Raw genomic sequence first — 20,823 nt, forward strand, 5'->3', positions numbered from 1 at the left:
TTTTTTTATATGAGGCAGTTATCTATTGTTTAAAACTTGTTAGAGCTTGGAAGGTATAAAAAAGCCTTTTAGAGTCAGTTAGGCTTCATAGAAAGATAAGTGAGAATCCCTGATCAATTTATTTTTCCCTGAACTTCATCTGACTTTCATATACTAACAATCTCACCTTCCTTCAGTCTTCCGAGTGGTGTTCCTTGCTTAGGTTTTGTTCATTTTCATTATTTTTAACCTTGGCATAATTTCTAATATTCATCATTCTTGTGTTCTTGACTCTAAGAATTGTTTTGGTAAATTTAATTGAGTTAATTAATTGGCTTGAGTTAATTTAATTGAGTTAATTGGCTTACTTGCTAAGGTATGGAAATAGAAAATTGCAATGAAACAGAAACGTATGTTTTTAATAATTTTTCATTTTTGCAATTTACAATTAACTAGCTTTACATTCAGTGTTGTGCCTATTATTTCATGAAATAATACTACACAGTCAAGTATGGAAAAGTAAAATGCATTCAAGTAAGGTTATCCTTGTGATTTGTAGAACACCTTATGCATGCTTCAGTTATACTTGTAGACTTCCTTTACCTTCTCAGACTACTGAAAACAAGATCTCAAGTTGGCTTATAATTACCCAAAATTGCAGTATTGATAAATATTAAATTTTGTTACTAGTGCTGTGTGACTGTGACACATCAAGCACTTTTAACATCCAGAATTCAGACTGTCTACTTTCATCCTTATATGACATACTCAATATCCTAGCAAATAATTTAAATCTTCAAGATTCTTCTTGAATCAGAGATCTTTGATGATGTTGTTGTAGTATATTCTAGTAGTATATGCTAGTTCATAGACAGACGTTCACAGCTTTCCTCAGTTAGGATAGTATCTGTTGGCTGAATTTACCAATGAGGGAGAAATCTGTAGATTACAGAGATTTATAATCGTGCTGACTGGCTCAGACAAACACCCTCCCACACCAATCAGCAAAAAAAATATAAAATGAGGACATGCTCATACATATTCAGTCATACTGTTCATATTATTCTAGGTAACTGAGATTTTGTCTTATGAATGTGCAGAAGCCTTTAAACAGTCTTCTCAAGTTGACTTTTGGTAAAGTTTCTTACTCCATACTCGGTGCTGTAGCCCCAGTGACTTGCCTCTGTATCTTCAAATAGCCTTTTAGAGAGACTGCATTTCTAAATTAAAAAACAAAGTATAGTTTTTTATTCTTTTTCTTTTCACCAGCCTGTCTTTACTACTCATACTCCAAGTATTCAGGTTTTTTCCCTTATTTTTGAATCTACCGTTATGACCCCTTCATAGTTGTCTTTCATAGATATTCTCTTCCACATTGTCCCCACTGCTTCCCTTCTGGTTCTGTTAGAGTGCCCCAGGACAGCCCTTATGCAAAAGATGTGTTTCCTTGGATATGCCTGTTATGGCAGCTCCAAATCAGCTGAGGTGGCTGAAACCTTTAATGCAAATAAACAAGAATGTAAGATGTATTGGTTAGGACTCCCAAATTTACACAACACACTCAGGTCTTCTTGCAATCTGTCATGAGAGTATGAAGTTAGTCACTGATTTTATAGTCTTAAAAGTAGGTTTGCGAGAGTTTTCTAAAAAGGCCTCTTAACTTCAGGTACCTCAGAGCAGAATCAGGGAGCTTTCCTTGCTGGTGGAACTCTTCTTACAAGTCATCATCCATGAAGATGCAAAATTTTTCTCAGCCTTTGTTGGGAAATTGGAAGACACAAAGAGAGTTTCTGTCTTACACTGGAAAGTGTGAAAGCTTCAGTAATTCAAGAGACAGTAATACTTTTAAACTTGGAATTCAAACCTATGAGATACCAACTTGAAACCCATCTAGAGCCAAAGGTGTGTTTACCTAATGATTCAGTGGGTTTTACAGACCTCTCAGATAAATTTTGTTGGAATGACAGAATGCTAGCTCCAATCTCAGTAATTCCAACATCTTGTATAGGATTACCTCAAGTATAATTGAAGTAAACTTTGTTTTCTGAAATGTTAGGACATGTGGAGTTTCTCTCTTTCACATGTGTTGAAAGAAATATTTTTAATAAGTTTAGAAGATGTAAAATTTATAGTTAACAATTATAACTACAGTAGTTTGAAGCTCCAGAACTTTCAAACCTGAAACTCTATTACGGTTGAGTGGGATAGGAATAAAAGTGAGAAGCAAAGTAAAAGTTACATAAAAAACTTGAAAGCAGTAAAATGGAATTTCACAGGAGAAATAAAGCATACTGTATTTTAACCTGTTAAAACTGTTTATGCTAGTTTGCATTTTGTTGCTGAAGGATTAAACACTTTGACACTTTATGTACAGGCAGAAGAACTTTTTTCCCAGTATTTTTTTCTTCACACAGTTGTCATGATAATAATAAAAAACCTCAGTTTAATTCTTCTGCTTCTGTTACTCACTTTGATTTCTTCACATGAGCCAGGCTTTGTAAAAACATGCAGATAATCACATGCTAATAAACAGTTTTCACTTCTGGGAGAAAAGTTACACAGTGAAGTGCTAGCTGTAAGAAGATTTGAGTGTAGCACAGTAAAGAATACGAAAGTGCTAGAAACAAGACAGCTTCTATACCCGTTGTTTAATTATTTTAGAAAATTGCTCAGGCACTACCTTTGCTGTTGTGTCTCTGAAGGATGTGGAAAAGTGCTGACTTCCCTCCCGCACATCAGATACTTCCAGCATGGAAGCAAGGATGGTTGTTAGAATTTGGATCCTCCTTTTCTACAGCTTTCGATTAGACTTTTATAACTGTTTATTTTCTTTACATAGATGCTTTTGGGTTTGTTTTTTTTTTTTTTAACTGCGATTCATTAGTTTAATATTTTTTATAATACTTTTCTATCTGGAAAATAACAGGAATGCCTAAAACTTGTTCTTGACTGTTGATGCACTACAGTTGTTAATGTATAAACAAATTTCCTCATCTGTTACGCTTAAGTGTCTGTTGAAATGTGTTGTTAGTTTATCCTCACAATGCTGTTATGAAGATAAAAGGATTCATGTTATGTGTAACAAAATAGAACAATATGAATCATTTAGTTACAGCAAAAGCATATTTGAAAATTGTTTACAAATTTCCATTTTATTTTTTAATAAAGAAATAATTAAAAAATTAAATATTTTTAATATTAACAGACATTGAAATATTATCATATATTGTTTTGTAATGCAAAAGCTCTCTTAAAAGTAATTAAAAAAAATAATGACTCATTATTTGCAAACCTTTGCCAAAGTTTCTTTGGGCCAAGATGTCTATGTCCTATTTTCTTTAAGTGTATACCTGGAAAATAGCTTTTAAATGCACAATAACCTTCCTTTAAAAAAACCCTAAAAGCAGATATCCATCTGAAATGTAAGTTCTCATAGAAGAAATGCAGAACAGAGATTCATATATTAAAAAGGGATTGTCTCCATCAGTTTAATGAAAGTTAATCACTTGAAAAAGTGAAGTTTAGAGTGCTACTAGATTGCATCAGACAGGATGTGCAGAAATGTGAGCTAGGACTATGTAGTGAGCCAGCATTGCCTGTTGTGGGTACTTCAAAGTTGTCATCTCACATATCATGGTTCTGTGCTCTTTTCTTTATAGGAAAAGCCTCTTGTTTGACTAAGCAGTTTTCATATGATAGTGTTTGTAGCAAACCAGTTTCCTTTGTGTAACAGAAAAAAAGAAGAATAAAATGAGTGAAAATCTTTTAAGCTCTTGCCAGAGAAGCCTAAGAGACAAATTGTTCAAAGCTGAGTGTTGGAACAATGCATGTGTGGCGATTATGGATTAGGAAGGAAGCACTCAATGGCTGTGGTTATAGAAGGACAAATATTTTGTAACTCTCACTACAGCAATAGAAAGCTCACAGACAGAGAAGGCCTGGCTCTGCATGGTTTTGAGTTTTGTTTTGTTTTTCTTCGCCTTAAGTAATAACAGAATAATCCATACAAACATTGGCCTAGCTGAAAGCTAGTTTTCCTGAAGACTGTCTTATATTCCTTAAAATACAAAAGCAGAAATCTAAATAATAGTGTTTAAGTAAACAGGTTTGGTTTTTAAAATGTTACAAAAAATAATATCATCTACCCAATGTCAGGAGTAATAGTGAGCTTTGTCATCAAGTAGAGACTGACTCTTAACAAAAGTCTGTTTTTCACCTGGTTCTTTTTATAAATTCTTTGAAATGAGATTTTCTAAATTCAGACCTTTTTTTCTGTCTACCTACATGGCAGCTTTGCTGGTATGTCTGTAAAGACTGAAAAGCTACAATTGACATAAACATTTTTACAAGCCAGCATGTATAAGCTTTTCACAAACCTCCTAGCACAAATACATCTTCATTGGTAAGATTAACTTATTTACAAATTCAGATTGTTAAGGCATTTACAGGGTACATGCTTGAGTTTGCCTTTCTCATCTGCATCTTCCATCTGTGAAGCTTGTCCGTCCTCAGTTTGTGAAGCCAAGAAGGTTGAATATGAGCCTATTCCACCTGCTCCTGTAGTTACAGCATTATCCTGAGATTTTATTCTCATGCTGAATCACATGGCACAGAATCGAATTGGAGGCCAGTGGCCAGTAGAGTTCCACAGAGATCGATTCTGGGGCCAGTCTTGTTCATCAATGACCTGGGTGAGGGGACAGAGTGTACCCTCAGCAAGTTCTCTGATGACACCAAACCAGGAGGACTGGCTGATTTTTTTCTGGCACTTTATTCTGTTGACTCAGGTGATAGGACAGGGGGCAATAGACATAAGCTGGAACGCAAAAAGTTCCACTTAAAAATAAGGAAAAACAACTTTACTGTAAGAGTGAGGGACAAATTCCTGTGTAACCTGATCTGTGTCAACCTGCTTTAGCAGAGACGTTGGATTAGATGATCTCTAGAGGTCCCTTCCAACTCTGACTCACTCTAATCTGTTATTCTGTGACATCTTCTACATGGTTCCTTAAACTAGATAAAACGTGTTAGATCACACAAATCCCGATCTTCACTCTGTAGCCTATTTGTAGGGCAATTACTATCAATCAAGTCTCTCTTTGTGTCTTGAAATAAAATGATTGCTATTGAAACAGCTGATGTTCATAGGTTCACTTTCATATTAATGCAAAAGATAGCTACTATTCTTAACCATCTTTGGTTGTATTTGGCCAAGTATCTATTCGCTTTATTCTGAGTATTCTTTCCATGCATGGGGTTTTTCAGCCACATAGGTGTAGTTACATATATTATCTGTTTATCTGAGGATTTTTTTTGTGGGGGATGTTCTGAATCCATCTGCAGACCCCCATTACAAAACTACATAAAGTGCATATGAGATGGATGTATTACTCCTCTTCTGCTCATCTCTGCTTGCTATTCATTTATACTTGGCTTTTACATAATTGGAAGGTTTTAGTGTCCAGAATATGTAATTGCCTACCCCTGAATACAGCTGAAATTTGTCATGTAAATTTAGAAAGAGTCTAAGTGAAGCAAAAGAATATGGACAAATTGGCTGGGCTATCCTGCTGCTTTGTCTTGTCAAGCTGTGGTAGTATTTTGGGAAATTAAGGACAAGAGAAGAAAAAGAAAGCCAGGAAGGATGTAATTTTTCATTTATTTGTTGTATCTGTTGTTTTGTGTCAGTACTGAATTACAAGTGCAAGTGCATTTCCAAACAAATGAGTCTGAATACATCCATTTAGCTTGATAAGCCTTTTTTATTTCAATTTTTCCTTTCTTATCTCTACTTACTAGGCTGCATTTCTTGTGTGCTTACAGATATTTTCTATTCTGGTTTCACAGTAAAGAAGAAAAATAGGTACTAAAATTTTTCACTTTAACTGGAGTAAAGCTCCCCTTTTCTTTAGATATTAAACATTTATGTTTTGTTTCTAAGATAAAGGGGAAGCCTGGATCACATGAATCTATAATATGAGTGCATTTGTTCTCATGAGAAACAAAGGTGATATCAAAAGATATGAGTGTACATTTTACAGCCAGTCAACCAGACTGCATTACATGTACTAGAAGGAATTGTGGAAACATCTTTTCCTACGAAGGTGGTACTCATGTTTACATTCTCACCAACATGAATATACTGATACAACTGTACAAGAGTAATCACTAAGTAGCATCTGTTAAAAAGAAACCAGGTTGCTGCTTTCCAGATATCTGGACTGTATAGGGCCATGGCATACTTCAGTTAATTCTAGACTAAGGCAATATTCTATGATAGGAGGGCAGTACTTGTGGAGGGACATGGGCTCTTTGTGAATCAACTTCTTTCTATGTAGCCACTATACTGAGAAAGTGCAGGAATGTTAGCAGACTGTGCAGAAAACAAAAGAAAATAGCAATATGTAGACTGAAAGCTGATTGTGTTAGTTCTTATATTGTCTTGCCCAGCTTGAGAGTCTGCCACAAGCAGTTTCTGATGGAGAGTTTCAGCTCTTTGGCACCAGTGCTGAGGATTTAAGAAAGGAGATGGAACATGCAGTATGCTTTGAAAGACAGGATATATGTAATACAGCACCTGCAAACATGATTGTTGATTTTTGTTTATAGGCACTGATATGAAACTTCATTGTTGGTTCTGGTCTGTAACAACTGATTTGAGTTCAATTATACTTTGTATGCTATGAATATTCAAAGAGTAGGCTTAAAGACACATCATTTTAGTCACAGAGAGGACTATATTTTGCAGTGTGTGTTCAACAGTTCTGCTAGGCTAATGGGCAGACTTATTCGTTTTTTCCCAAGGTATAGCTACCATTAAAGTAATTAGAAATAACTCAGCCCCAAAACTGGTTTTTTGGTTAAGTTTTAAATGGAATGATTTAGTTAGGTTTATTAAAAGGTAAATGAAACACCTGAGAAAATCTCGGAATTCCATATTTATGTGGGTGCACAGGATAAAGCAACATTATGGAAATCAGTTCTAGGACTAATCCGTAACTGGAACAGAAGAAACAGAAGCTTTCAGAGCTTTTAAATTGAGCATTTGGAATTAAATGTCATGTTTGCTATGTGCACTTCACATGTTTCTGTTAATTACATTTAAATATGAATGTGAGAAAATTAATTCATTCTGAAGACACACTGAGTGGAAAACACAATAGTTGCCCAGTACATGTATGTGCCATTGCTTTTAGGATATCTGTTAGCAGAAATGCTGCTTATAAGGGTTTTAGCCTTAGGCCTCTAAGCTCCAGGTCTTTGCATTGTATTTTGCCCATTTTTCCTTGTATTTTGCCGGTATTTTGCCAATTCTGGGCAATGGCTCTTTGCCTACTCATGCTCATCTTGGGTACCTGGAATGATGAAAGGTCAACCTGTTTCTTATTCTTTACCCTGCCCTGCTACTATGAGATAAAAACAAGATCTAGTAAGAGGAGAGGCATGTGAGATGTGGAACTGTGAAAGCTTATCTGCAGGAATGTTCAGACATTTCAATTTGCATTGATGGGATGAAAGCTTCCTCAGTGAAACTTTTTCTTACTCCTACATTCACAGTTATTTTTTTTACTCCAGGAGAATTTTTTTGGACCCTTTTGTCTGCATATCTGGGAAATGATCAAAAAAAGGAAAAATCTAAATTAAATTTTATACTGTCAAACACACACAAAACCTTTTACAATGGCATTTTTTTTTCTTTCATTAGGCTAGCATTTATAAATGAAGCTTTTATAAAATGTCAGGACAAGTCTGAAGAAACAGAAAATGAAAAATACATCACCTTACCAAGACCAGTCTAGGCATGAAACCACAGTATTTTCTCATGACTGTCACTGGTGCTATTCAGCATGACAAGATAAAACAGAATGAATTATACTCAACAAAACCCAACATATGCATTGATAAAAGCTGAATGGGGAATTTCACTTACTAATGTGTATGTTGACAAAATCCTTCATGAGCTGGCTTTTTTTTTTTTTACATAGCAGACAATCACAGAATCATATAATGTCAGGGGTTGGAAGGGACCTCTAGAGATATCTAGTCCAATCCCCCTGCTAAAGCAGGACCAACTAGATCATTTGGAACATGTCCAGGTGAGTTTGAAGACCTCCAGACAAGAAGACTCCACAACCTCCCTGGGCAGCCTGTGCCAGTGCTTCATCACTCTCACAGTAAAATAATAGTATTGCCTTATGTTTAAATGGAACTTTTTGTGTTCCAGCTTCTTTTCATTACCTTCTGTCCTATAACTAGATAAAACAGAAAAAAGGGATACCCCTACCTCCTGACACTCCACTTACATATTTGTAAATATTGATGAGACCCCCACAGTCTCCTCTTATCCAGACTAAACAGCCCCAGTTCCCGCAGCCTTTCCTCAAGGAAGATGCTCCAGTCCTCTGATCATCTTGATAGCCCTGCATTGGACTCTCTCCAGAAGTTCTCTGTCCCTTTTTAGCTGAGGAGCCCAGAACTGGACACACGACTCCAGATGAGGCCTCACCAGGGCAGAGTAGAGGGGGAGCACAACCTTCCTCGACCTGCTGGCCACACTCTTCTTGATGCATCCCAGGATGCCATTGGCCGTCTTGGCCATGAGGGCACATTGCTGCCTTATGGTTAGTTTGTTGTCAACCAGGACTCCCAGGTCTCTCTCTGTAGAGCTGCTCTTCAGTAGTTCGACCCCCAGCCTGTACTGGTGCACGGGTTTGTTCCTTTCCAGGTGCGGGACTCTGCACTTGTTGAACCTCATGAGGTTCCTCTCTGCCCAGCTCTCGAGCCAGTTGAGATCCCGCTGAATGGCAGCACAGCCTTATGGTGAATCAATCAGTCCTTCCAGTTTGATATCATCAGCAAACTTGCTGAGGGTACACTCTGTGCCCTCATCCAGGTTGTTGGAGAAAAAAAGGCTCAGGGGAGACCTTATTGCTCTCTAAAACTACCTGAAAGGAAGCTGTAGTGAGGTGGGGGTCAGTCTGTTCTCCCTAGTAACAAAAAATAGAACAAGAGGAAATGGTTCCAACTTGCACCAGGGGAGGTTCGGGCTGGATATTAGGAGGAATTTCTTTACTGGAAGGGTTGTCAGGCATTGATATGGCTGCCCAGGGATGTGGTAGAGTCACTGTCTCTGCAGATGTTTAAGAGATGGGTTGATGTTGCATTTAGGGAAATGTTCTACTGGATCCCTTCTGGCGGCTGAAAAGATTCTGTGATTCTATGTTGAGTAAGATGGGCCCCAAAACCAAACCCCTGGAACACCACTGGCCACAAGCCTCCAACTGGATTCTGTGCCATTGATCATCACTCTCTGGGCTCTGTCATTCAGTCAGTTCTGGATCCACCTCACTGTCCACTCATCCAAGCCACGCTGCCTGAGCTTTCTGATGTGGATGTTACGGGAGACAGTGTCAAAAGCCTTGCTGAAGTCAAGGTAGATGACATCTGCTGCTCTCCCCTCATCTAGCCAGCCAGTTATGCACTCATAGAAGGCTATCAGGTTGATCAAGCAGGATTTCCCCTTTAGCAAAACCATGTTGACTCTCCCTGGTAACCATCTGTTCCTTCATGGGTTTAGAGATGACATCTAGGATGGGCTGCTCCAACAACTTTCCAAGGATGGAAATGAGGAGTGGCCTGTGGTTTCCTGGATCTCCCTTCTTGCCCTTTTTGAAGACTGGAGTGACATTGGCCTTTCTCCAGCCCCAATGACATACACTGTGGCTACACAGACCCCAGCAACAGGCAGCATGGCTACTGAAACCCTGCTGGCAGGCACTGCAGCCAAATCAGGAAAACAACCTGTGCCAGTATCAGTTGCCCCTGTAGAGAAGAAGAAATGTTGGTTGCGAAATCAACTTGCTTAGAAAGGGAAGAAAGTCCAATTAAAAAGGGGGAGGAGAAAGAAATGGGCCATCACAAGAGGAGGAGGAGGAGGAGGAGGAAGAGGTGGAAGTTATGAACAAGAAAATTACCACCCGACCCCTATCCCTGAGTTGCGAGACATACAAAAGGACTTCAGCTGTCACCCAGGGGAGCACATTGACACCTGGCTGCTCCAGTGCTGGGGTAATGGGGCCAGTAGCCTGGAACTGGAGGGCAGGGAAGCCAAACAACTGGCCTTTGTATCTAGGGAAGGAGGCATTGACAAGACAATTTGAAGAAGGACACAAGTACACAGCCTTTGGAAGCGACTTTTCTCAGATGTGAAGGAAAGGTACCCATTCAAGGAAGATATCACATGTCACGCAGGCAAGTGGACTACCATGGAGAAAAGTACCCAGTACCTGAGGGAACTGGCTGTGCTAGAAGTCATTTATCGTGATCCGGACAATTTGCAGTTATCAATAGATCCAGATGAGGTCCAGTGCACACCCCACATGTGGTGAAAATTCCTCTGGAGTGCAACCCCTCATATACCAACTCGTTGGCTGTTATGTTGTTGAAAGAAGGTGAGGGGAAAACGGTGGATCAAGTGGTCAGCCAATTCCAGCAGTACAAAGGAAGCCTTTCTTCTTCTTTACGATCCTGTGTCTGTGCTGTGGAGAAATTATCCCGTGAATTCCAACAATTTAAGAAAGATATCTCCTGCTCTGCACCTACACGGTGCTGATGTACCTGAAAAACCTCTTCTTGTTTTCCTTAACTTTCCTGAGCAGGATTATTTCTAAAAGGGCTTTAGCCTTCCTGATTGCACCCCTACATGCTCTGGCAACGTTCCTATACTCTTCTCAAGAAATCAGGCCCTTTTTCCATCGCTAAGAGATGTCTGCTTTCTCCTGAGTTGTTTCAGCAGATCTTTGTTGATCCATGGAGGCCTCCTGCCTCCTTTTCCCACTTTTCTTCATGCGGGGACACACTGATCCCGGGCTTGGAGGAAGTAGTGCTTGGAGATTAATCAGCTCTCTTGGGCACTTCTACCATCTAGGATCTTATCCCATGAGACTCCTCCGAGTAGGTCTTTGAAGAGGCCAATGTTAGCTCTCCTGAAATGCAGGGTCACGGTCCTGCTTTGTATCCTGCCTCTTCCACACAGGATCTGGAACTTTACCATCTCATGGTCGCTGCATCCGAGGTTGCCTCCAACCTTCACATGCCCAAGCAGACCCTCCTTATTTGTATGCCAGCAGCATACCCCTCTTTGTTGATTCCTCAATCACCTGTGACAGGAAGTTGTAATCAGCATTCTGTAGGAACCTCCAGGAACCTCCTGGACTATATGTACTTCACTGTGTTGTTTTGCCAGCAAATATGAGTCCTCTATGAGGACCAGGGATTGTGATTGTGAGGCAGTTCTCAGCTGTTTGTGGAAGGTGTCATCTACTTCCTCCTCCTGATTAGATGGCCTGCAGCAAACTCCCACAACAGCATCACCTACTTTACCCTGCCCTTTAATTCTCACCCACAAGCATTCAACCTGCTTTTCATCCCCACCCAGGCAGAGCTCAATGCAATGTAATTGTTCTTTCACATGTATTGGTGTAGAGGCAACACAGGGGCTTACTCAAACAAACATATTTCCCTGGATGAATGCAAGGGGATCCTCCATGATTTGATACTTCTTCAAGGCTGTCAGCCTTCCAAAAAGCACTCATCATTGCATTCCCTACCCTGCCCTGTTCCCCTCTTAGACAGGATGGCTTGTTCTTTGCCATTTCTCCCCTACCCTCCAAGTCCTTCAGTTTAAAGCCCTCTTGATTAAGTTGGCCAGTCTGTTCCCAAATATTCTGGTGCTCTTGTGAGAGAGATGTATTCCTTCCTGCCCTATCAAATTACAGTCACCAAAGAAGGTTCCATTGTCATTAAAACCAAAACCTTCTTACTAGCACCAGCTGCTTAGCCAGGAGTTAATTTGTGCAATATTTGCATTCATGACTTCCCTTTTTCCTCTGGTGGACAGGATGGAGGAGAAGATTATCTGTGCCCCCCTACCCTTCACTTGTTCCCCTAGGGTTTTAAAATCCTTCTTGATTCTGAAGATATCATGTCTCATTACATCATTAATACCTACATGGAAGAGGAGTAGGGGATAGTAGCCCACGTGGCACTCTCTCAGCCACATCACGGATCTTGGCTTCTGGCAGGCAGCACCTCACATGACTCCTTGTCCAACTGACAGATGAGTCTCTTCGTGCCTCTTAATAATGAGTCACCCACAAGAAGCACACGTTGCTTCTTTTTATGGTGCTCATTGCCTGTTGCTGGTGGAGCAGCTGGTGGTGAATTATTTACTGAGTCCTTCTGGACCTTGGTCGTCTACATCCCCTGTCATTAATGCCTCATACCTGTTCATAATTGGTACACTGGAAGGCAGGAAGGTTATGAAGGGGAGCCCTGCTTTTTTTTTTTTTTTACCAGGGTCCAAGGCATTTCAGTTTCACTGGAGGCTTGTACTTGGTTGTGGAACCATCTGTCAATCTCTGCCTCTGTTTGTTTAACACTATACAGTCTACTAATGGTTTCCTGCAGCTTTTTCATCTGTCCCTGCAGTTCTCTCACCTGATGCTGCAGATGTTGAACTTGAAGGCACCTATCACACATACCTCAGCAGCAGATGTGCCTAAACATCCTAAACACCCCCTCCAATCCACCTGGACTGAAGCATCCTTGCTGACCAGCTCTATCTGGATGGACACATCAATCTTCACCAGAGTATTCTCCATCGGAGCTGACTTTAACCCTCAGTCAAGTGCTCACCATCTTGCTAGCTTGAGGCAGGAGCACTTCTCCGACTTGTGGCTCCCTGTGTGGGCTGTGGGATCATTCCCTTCCCATCCTCCCTGCTCGCCCTGCCTGTGCCAGCTGTCGCATGAACTGTGGCACTGCACCTGGCTGATGCACCAGGCCCTGTTTGCCCATCCTGGTCACCACGGTCCTGGTCAAATAAAACATTATTCCATAGAAATGTAGTCCATACTGATGAGCAGAAAGTGGAGTAAAGGCATCAAGGCACCTGCATGAAGGCAGAAGGAGCTCCTAGCTAAACTCCCGGATGAAAAGGGAGCATGCAAGTGGTAGAAGCAGGGACAAGTGACCCAGAAGAAACATAGAGACACTGTCCAAGCCAGCCAGGGTGGGAAGAGGAAATCCAGGGCACATGTGTAGTTGAATCTGGTGAGGTATGGGAAAAGCAGCAAGAATGTTATTTTTAAAGAAATCAGATAAGAAACAACTGCCGTCATGTTTCTCTTAAAGTTATATTCAGATTATACTCTTTTAATACTCCAGCTCTCCAGTAAAGGAGGCTGAGAAGGACACAGAAAAGGAAGAACAGCTTTCCTTTTGAAGTGGAGAGGAAAACAAAAGTCAAGTCATTCTTATTTCTAGAAAATTGCACATAGAATTTATGAAATTATTGATTGCACAACTGCATTTTAATGTAGATACACATTAATCTAAGAGAATAAAGAATGATAGATCAACCTAGGCAAGTTTTGAACAAATATTGGTGTTGTAATCACCAAATTTGCCAAAACTTCATTAACATCTGTGATCAAATAGTGATCATGATGAAAAGCTGGTTTCTCAGGTACTGTAAATGCAGTTTAGAGTTGATGCGATGTATAAAACTCACAGACAGTACAGTGCTATGGAAGGCCTGTCTCTGCTTGAGTATCAGGAAAGAAAATGTACCTTTTAGCCTGAGAATGCAGTCATGTTAAGGCAAATGCACCTTGCAGATGGAGTCAGTGAGTTCATCTATGGGAAAGTTGTTTACTCCAATAAGTCAGTAAAAGTTTATTATTTGTTTCTATCTGTAAAGCAGTAATATTTCTCAGAGTTTCCCAGAACAGCGGGTATATGTGCAGTGCAGAACATAACAGAAGGGATTTTGGAGTTCATGCTGGGAGAACCAGCCATGCATGAATTTCCTGCTGCTTCTGCATAGCTAGCTGAAAGAGAACTACGAGAAATCTGGTGGTAATTCTTTCCAAAAACACACAAATGGAATCTGGTTTGTGTAGCAAATCAGAGTCAAATAGATGAAAGATAATGGGGTACTGGAAGATAAAATCTGAGGAAAAAAGAGAATTAAACCTAGTACACATGAAAAAACGTGACAAAAAACCATGACAAAACCCACTCGATTACCACATCAGAGAGTCATAGAATGTCGGAGCAGATTGGAGTCAGACTGACAGTGAGCAAACTGATTGAGAAAGGGAAATGCTGTGTTTACCAGGCTGATATGCGTAATTTTCAACCAAAATTCTTACAGAACAGGTGATTGAGACTCTCCAGATGCAAATCTCTATGAAGATGTGCAAACGGCTGTGCAGATCCTGGGTGTAGTCATTCAAGTTTACTTGCTGTAGCATAGTCTGCTGAGAGCTGAACAAATCTCAGGGACTGTCTGAAGTTATTTACAACTCCTAAATCTGCAGTCAGCATGGCATGTTGTACCTTGTGTCTGGGATCATGCGGCTCACCACAGTTCCTGTTACCTGTAGCTGGCCTTTCAAATGATACAAGACTTGCAGACACTGAAATTGAGTGCTTTAAATAAAAATACGTTTTGTACCAAAAGCAGGAAAGAGGAAACTGAAACAGAGAGCGTCTGAATCAAGTAATTCCAAAATTGCTCCTGCTGTAAGAAAGCCACTATGGATTTTCTCATGTATAATGACTTAGTACAGCAGATAATCTTACCTGCTCTTATTCTGCAGGGCAAGATGTAGCAGACATATTAAATACCAGTTTTAGAAGTGTTAAATCTGTTTAAATCGGAACTCATTTTTGAGCCACAACTCCAAAGCAAATGTAAGTAAAATAAAATACAAATAAATTGCTTGGAAGACTGCACTGTATCAAACAGTGTCATATCCAGAAATAGCCATGATTCTGAGATGAATCAGAATAGAGATGACCAGTGAAAATATATAATGAATTAGAGTATTAGAAGAGCTTAACTATTTTTCTGTCTTATTCAGAGGTAGTTTGTCCTATCCCTGATAAACACTTTTTTTTTTTGACTGTGTTAAGTGGATTGTCTCAAAGAGGCAAGTAAGAGCTGGAAAGTGAAATAGCATTAATAGTCTAACAGCTAGCGTAGTGCCTTTGAGTATAAGAGACTGACTTGTGTCTTTGTCACCTGATTCACAGTGTCTATTTGGACTTCTGTCTTCTGTAGCTTAACTGAGCTTCCTAAACAGTAGAATTCAGAAGTTTCTTTGTTTTTGCTCATTTTGCAGGTATTAAAGTTAAGCTCCAAGAAGCGTATCTTGTAAAGTTGTAGCAAAACCTGGAAAAGGTTTTGGGAATGATGGTGAGGGATGGATTTGTTTAAAGTTTGGGGGGGAGGCAGAGTTGGTGGCAAACCAGTGCTTTCCACAGGCATTTGCTATTGTTGGAAAAGTTCTGGCTAGATTTAAAGTATTTAATGTGGTATAAGATTATGACCTTAGGAGGGGAAGCCTACAAGACTTCTCACATGTGCAGGTGGCAGGCTTCTGGAGCCACAGGCCAGTGTGCTGTTAGTGCTGGCTAGCGTTTGTTATTCTGCCATTCATATGCAGTTTTCTGACTCTGCATCTCTGTCAGTTTATGTGTGTTTTGATTGATTGATAGATGAAAGAGTAGGTGGATTTGCATAATGCTGCTCTGCTGCCCTCACAGTACAGCGTAGACCTTTCTAGAGGCCTTTTAGTGGTTGTGCACATGTGACATACTGGTGGGGCATTAATCTGGCTAGCACATGGATTGATGGCAACATTAGCTGAGTATGGACTTCTACAGAGGCTATGCCTCAGACTTCCTATTACCATGGGACAAAAGTAGCAGATGTTTATGTTAACTGAAGCGTGTTGAGACAACCTTTATCTCACCTGACTGTGGTATAGACAGTGTAATTAATGCATGGAGTTTATAAATATTTTAATTACTGATTCTGATGTTAATGCACTGTTATGATAGCCACAGGTGTATTGTTTGAGTCCCTTTTCCTACTGTAATTTGTTTTCCCTCCTGTTTTATTTTCAGAAGAGGAGGGCAAAGACGAATTCTGTAACATAGGCTTCAGAGCAATCAGCCCGTGTTTTGCAAAAGTCACATAAAAAAAATGAGTATCTAAATCTTCTTTTTCTTGTCTTAAAAGTAACTAGACCATTACAAGTTCCTACAGAAAGTTCTAGCGAAGTGGATTGACTTGTTTTGTGTTTGTCATCTGCTTGATTAGCAGAAACTTCTGTGATGTGCCTGAAGAGTGTTCAGTGTTTCAGGATAGTGGAAAACAAGGCCCTCACAGGGGGAAAGTTTGGTTTCTCACATAAGTTCTTCTGCTGTTGGACTGGAAAGTAAGCTTCTTGAAGAATTCACTCTTGAAAGTGGTGATGTGCACCTGCTTGTCTCTCATGTATGCATCATGCAGTGCAACCACTCTGCAAAGTTCTTGCAAAGAAAGGCAAACAAAAATCTCACCCTTACTGACTCCATCTAGGATACCTTTTTCCCTTCTCTTACTATACATTATTGCTAGCACCAACAGTCTGTCAGATTGAATTGCATACTTAGTTACACTCAGAGAATTCTGCAAACAGCTTATAAAAAATAGCTGGTTGACTGGAAATCTGATAAATAATCCTGTTGGTAGACAAGAAAGCAGAGCTGAGGTTGCTCTTTCATTGTGGTGTCAACTCTGCAGGGCTATCTGGTGTGAAAAGAATGAACGTGTATCCGTTTTGGAGAACGGATGAGAATCTGAATACACACAAGCAATTGATTTATGAACAGATTAATGCTGGCGTTAGATTGCTGTTTTTAATAGGCATAGCTAGTTATGTCTTGACAAGCTTTAGTATCTACCTAAAAATGAAAAAATTTGCAATACTTTTTCTTCTTTCAAGAGGCTTTTAACATTATTTTACAGGAATTGAAGTTCAATACTTATATGAAGAGAAGTTTTTAATCTGTCTCCATGGATAGCTATTACTTTTCAGAAGAGAAGGCATATGTTGTTCATACAGGAGCATCCTCCACATTTAATTCAGTGGCAAGCCTAAGTGATTACTGTCTGTACAAATTCTGTGTCTATATAAATGTCCTGGTTTAGGCCCATCAGGGAATAAAAGACCACAATTAGCCTCAAGTACCAAAGACCCAAGAATTGCCAAAGGGCAGGGAGGGCTTAATTCCAGTTATGGTCCTGGACAAAACACACCAGTCTACTCAGCTTGGGGAAGAAAACTATTTAATCCAACACCAACTACAACATAACCATAAAACCCCAAAACATAACCAACACAAAACAATACAGAACGGTAAAATGATGAAGGGTACAACCAGCCCTTTAAGACCACCTTCTCCCCATCCCTCCCCTCTTCTTGGCTCAGAGCTCTGATTCTGGTGTCTTTATCTCCTCCCCAACTGAACGGCTCAGGAGGATAGGGAATGGGGATTTCAGTCAGTCTATTCCTGATAGCTTCTGCCATTTGTCTCTCCTCAGGGCAGGTGGGCTCCACACCAGTCCTCCCTGCACCTCCGCGGGGTACCTCTCAAACATGGCAGCTCTGCACGGGCTGCTCCAATGTGCGCTCATCCCAAAGGCTGCAGCTCCTCTCTGCCTCTTGTGTGTGTCTGCTCTGCAGCGTGTAGGCTCTCCAGCACGGCCTGCACCATGGCCGCCTCCTCACTCAGTCCCTCGCCCGTCCGGGCGCACTCACACAGAGCTGCTGGTGGCTCTCAGTCCTGCCATGGCCCTGCATGTGTTGCAGGGGCACAGCTGCATTCTCACCACGGGTTGCAGAGGAGTCTCTGGTCTGGTGCTCCTCCTTCCTTCTTCCTCTGACTGTGAGGTCTGCGTGGTCACCTTCATCTTGTACCACTCTTACACCTCTTCCCAAGCACTTCAAATTTCCATCCTTAAATAGCGATCACAGAGGCGCCAGATTGGCCCAGCTGGGCCGGAGGTGGGTCTGAACCCAAAAGCCGGGGGAGAATCTGAGAACTTTTTACCGGATCTTCACTGCAACCCGCTCCCCCTGTTACCAAGCAAAAGCTGCTCCTTGCTAAACCATGACAGTAAATGATTACTTTTTCCAGGTGGAAAGTATGAGACCTCTAATGCCATTTCTGAAATGCTTATCACTCTTGCTAGTAACAGGCCTTTTTGCCACAATATCATGGTCAATTTTGGTGTAGTATTATAGACTACAGGCTTAGAACAATAATAATACTTCATGTGATTACAAAAACAAACAAACAGCTGCAATCCTGCTTCTTGAAGTTCTCTCCAGAATGATTCTTGGGTTACACATGTTGTTATGTTGTAAGACTGAGTTATTCATCCAGTTCTAGTCTTGCTGTTTTAAACTCTCAGACCATAGTCAGGGCTTCAAGCAAGGACAGAGGATGATTGTTCTGAGCTTGAGAGACAAACAGATTTCAGAAGTCTGACCTATAAATAGATGAGGGAAAATATAAGACTGAGAAAAAGCTTATCTATTACTTACTGTACTGGTTATAGACAAGACTCTGTGACAGGACTTATGTCTTGAAGAGACAAAGGATCATGTTATTATGAACAGGTGTCATACCATGCACTAGAGCAGAGCAGCAATTTTATTTTACACATGAAAGTAGAAAGTGTTAAAAAATGTTAAGAGGAGAGAAGACAGATTTTATTAAACATAGTTGGCCAGAAACTACTGTGAAAGAACTACATCGAATGGGAAGTAGACTATAGCACTGTACTAACTTGGTTATGTTAAAAACAAATTGTGAAGATAAAGTTTGGGTCTGTTTACAGAACTTTCTGATAGGTATTTCCAGATTTGTAGACAGAATCCTAAATCCATCAGTAGACGCTGAAGAAATAGCACTAAAAATGCTGAGGAGTTCCCTGTTACAGGCAGTAGGAATTGCAAGGCATGATGTATTTATTTTTAAATTTATTTTAAAATTCAATTTAAAGCAAGAGTCTGCATGCTCAGAGGTAGATTTGCTGTGGAGACTGGCAAAAAGAAAGGGTATATTGACGCAGCTTTTCTTTACCTCTATTTCTCTAATCTGCAAGTTTAGGCTGTATCCATCCAAGCAGTTATTTCCTAATTTTAAGTGACTGAGCCTCATAGTTTCTTCAGATCTCGTAACCTTTATTAAAGGATCACCAAATGTTTTCAGAAGAGTAAGTGTTGTGGTTTGACCTTGGTTGGACACCAGGTGCCCACCAAGCCACTCTATCAAATCCCTTCTCATCAAACCAGGGAGGACAGGGAATAAGATGGAAGCCACGTGGGTTGTGATAGAGGCAATTTAATAAAGTAACAGATAAGGTCATGTGCATGAAAGCAGAAGGAAACAAAGATGTTACTCTCTGCTTCCCACCAGCAGACGATGTCTGGCCTCTTCCCAGGAAGCAGGGTGCAGCACGTATAGTGCTTGCTTCAGAAAACAAATGTAAAATCACGAATGTCTCCTCTTCCTCCTCCTCACCTTGACTTTGTATTGCTGAGCTGATGTCATATGGTAAGGAATATCTCTTTGGTCAGTTTGGGTCAGCTTTCCTTCCAACGTCTACTCTCAGAAACTTGCCCACCCCTAGGTAGTGGCGAAGGTCGGTAAGAAATGTTGGAGAGACAGCCTCTATATAATGTGAGCAGTAGCCAAAACACTGGTGTACTATGAAACACATTTGTAGCTACTAATAAAAGGCACAGCACTGTGAGGGCTGCTGCGGAAAGATACCATTATCTTAGTCAGACCCAGTACAATCTGTAAATAAAACTCCTCAGGGATAATGAGAATGACGATAATCTCAGTCTGACAGATCCTCAAGTGGCCAATCTGCTCAGGTCAGCAATGGGACTTAATTGGAACGGTCAGCTTTACTACCGATCCTTTCTTGGTCCATTTGTGGCTGAGCGTTGCCTTCCTCTCCTACTCAACACTCTCACTTTTCTGGCCTGTAAGGAAAAACTGAATAGTTTGGGGCCATTTTATTTGATATAACAAGCTTGCAAAAAGGAGAAGGCAGGAATTTGTGGCCCAGAGTAAAATAAATTTGGAGTGAAGGATAGCACTGAAAGCACTCACTGTGATTGCCTGAAAGAGTGTTGGAACCACAATGCTCTTGTCTCAGGGCAGAATTTGGAATTGTAGCAGGGCAGTCTCCCAGTGAAAAGATACAAGCTGAAGGTCATGCTGTTTTCTAGTGGCAAAGGCCATTACAGATCAGCCTGACTTGACTATCCCCAAGAATAATTTGGGAGAATGAGACAATTCCTGAGCTAGTGGGCAGTGAAACAGACATCTCAGATATAACTTTGTTACTGGAAACTAGGTGTTTCTGCTAGCTCTACAGAGATTTAAATTCATCAACAAGATGATTGACAGTTAATCATTCTATAAAAGCCTGGTCTCATTCTGTGTGGTCAGAGAAGATTTCTGCATACTCTCCTTTGGAGTGTGTCTGAAAGTCTTCCCCCTTGGGTGAGTATGCCTCTCAAGGTTACCCTCCCGAGAGCTGAGAGAAAGAGAATCTCTTGCAGTCTTTGATATGGATGAATAATATAATTCTCTATGAAATAAGTATTTTCTATGAAATAAGCTAGCTTTAAACTGTTAATTCAATTAATACTATTAGCTACAGTACTAATATCTTGTAGTAAGTGTTCCTCTAACCCATTGTCTACTAAAACAGAAAACCCATATTCTTATCCTGATTAAAACTCTATATGAATATATTTCCAATTCCAATATTCATATTATTCTGTGAAAATAAAAGTCTGTTTTGCTATATCCTCTGACCCTGCAGGCATGGGGAACAAGAATAGAGGCGAGAACCCACTCTTCAAATCAACAGCTTATTACTAGACATGATCTCATCCTCTTCAAAACAAAACAAAACAA

The 20,823-nt window shown here is 40.3% G+C and overlaps 1 protein-coding gene across 1 annotated transcript in view; it reads left to right on the top strand.

Moving 5' to 3' along the window:
• The window catches only part of SEMA5A (semaphorin 5A), a 320,602-nt gene that overhangs the window by 124,003 nt on the left and 175,776 nt on the right, over positions 1 to 20,823 (top strand). The gene's annotated exons all lie outside the window — the stretch shown is intronic.

The sequence above is a fragment of the Colius striatus genome, chromosome 4 (genome assembly GCF_028858725.1).
Source record: "Colius striatus isolate bColStr4 chromosome 4, bColStr4.1.hap1, whole genome shotgun sequence".
Taxonomy (NCBI): domain Eukaryota; kingdom Metazoa; phylum Chordata; class Aves; order Coliiformes; family Coliidae; genus Colius; species Colius striatus.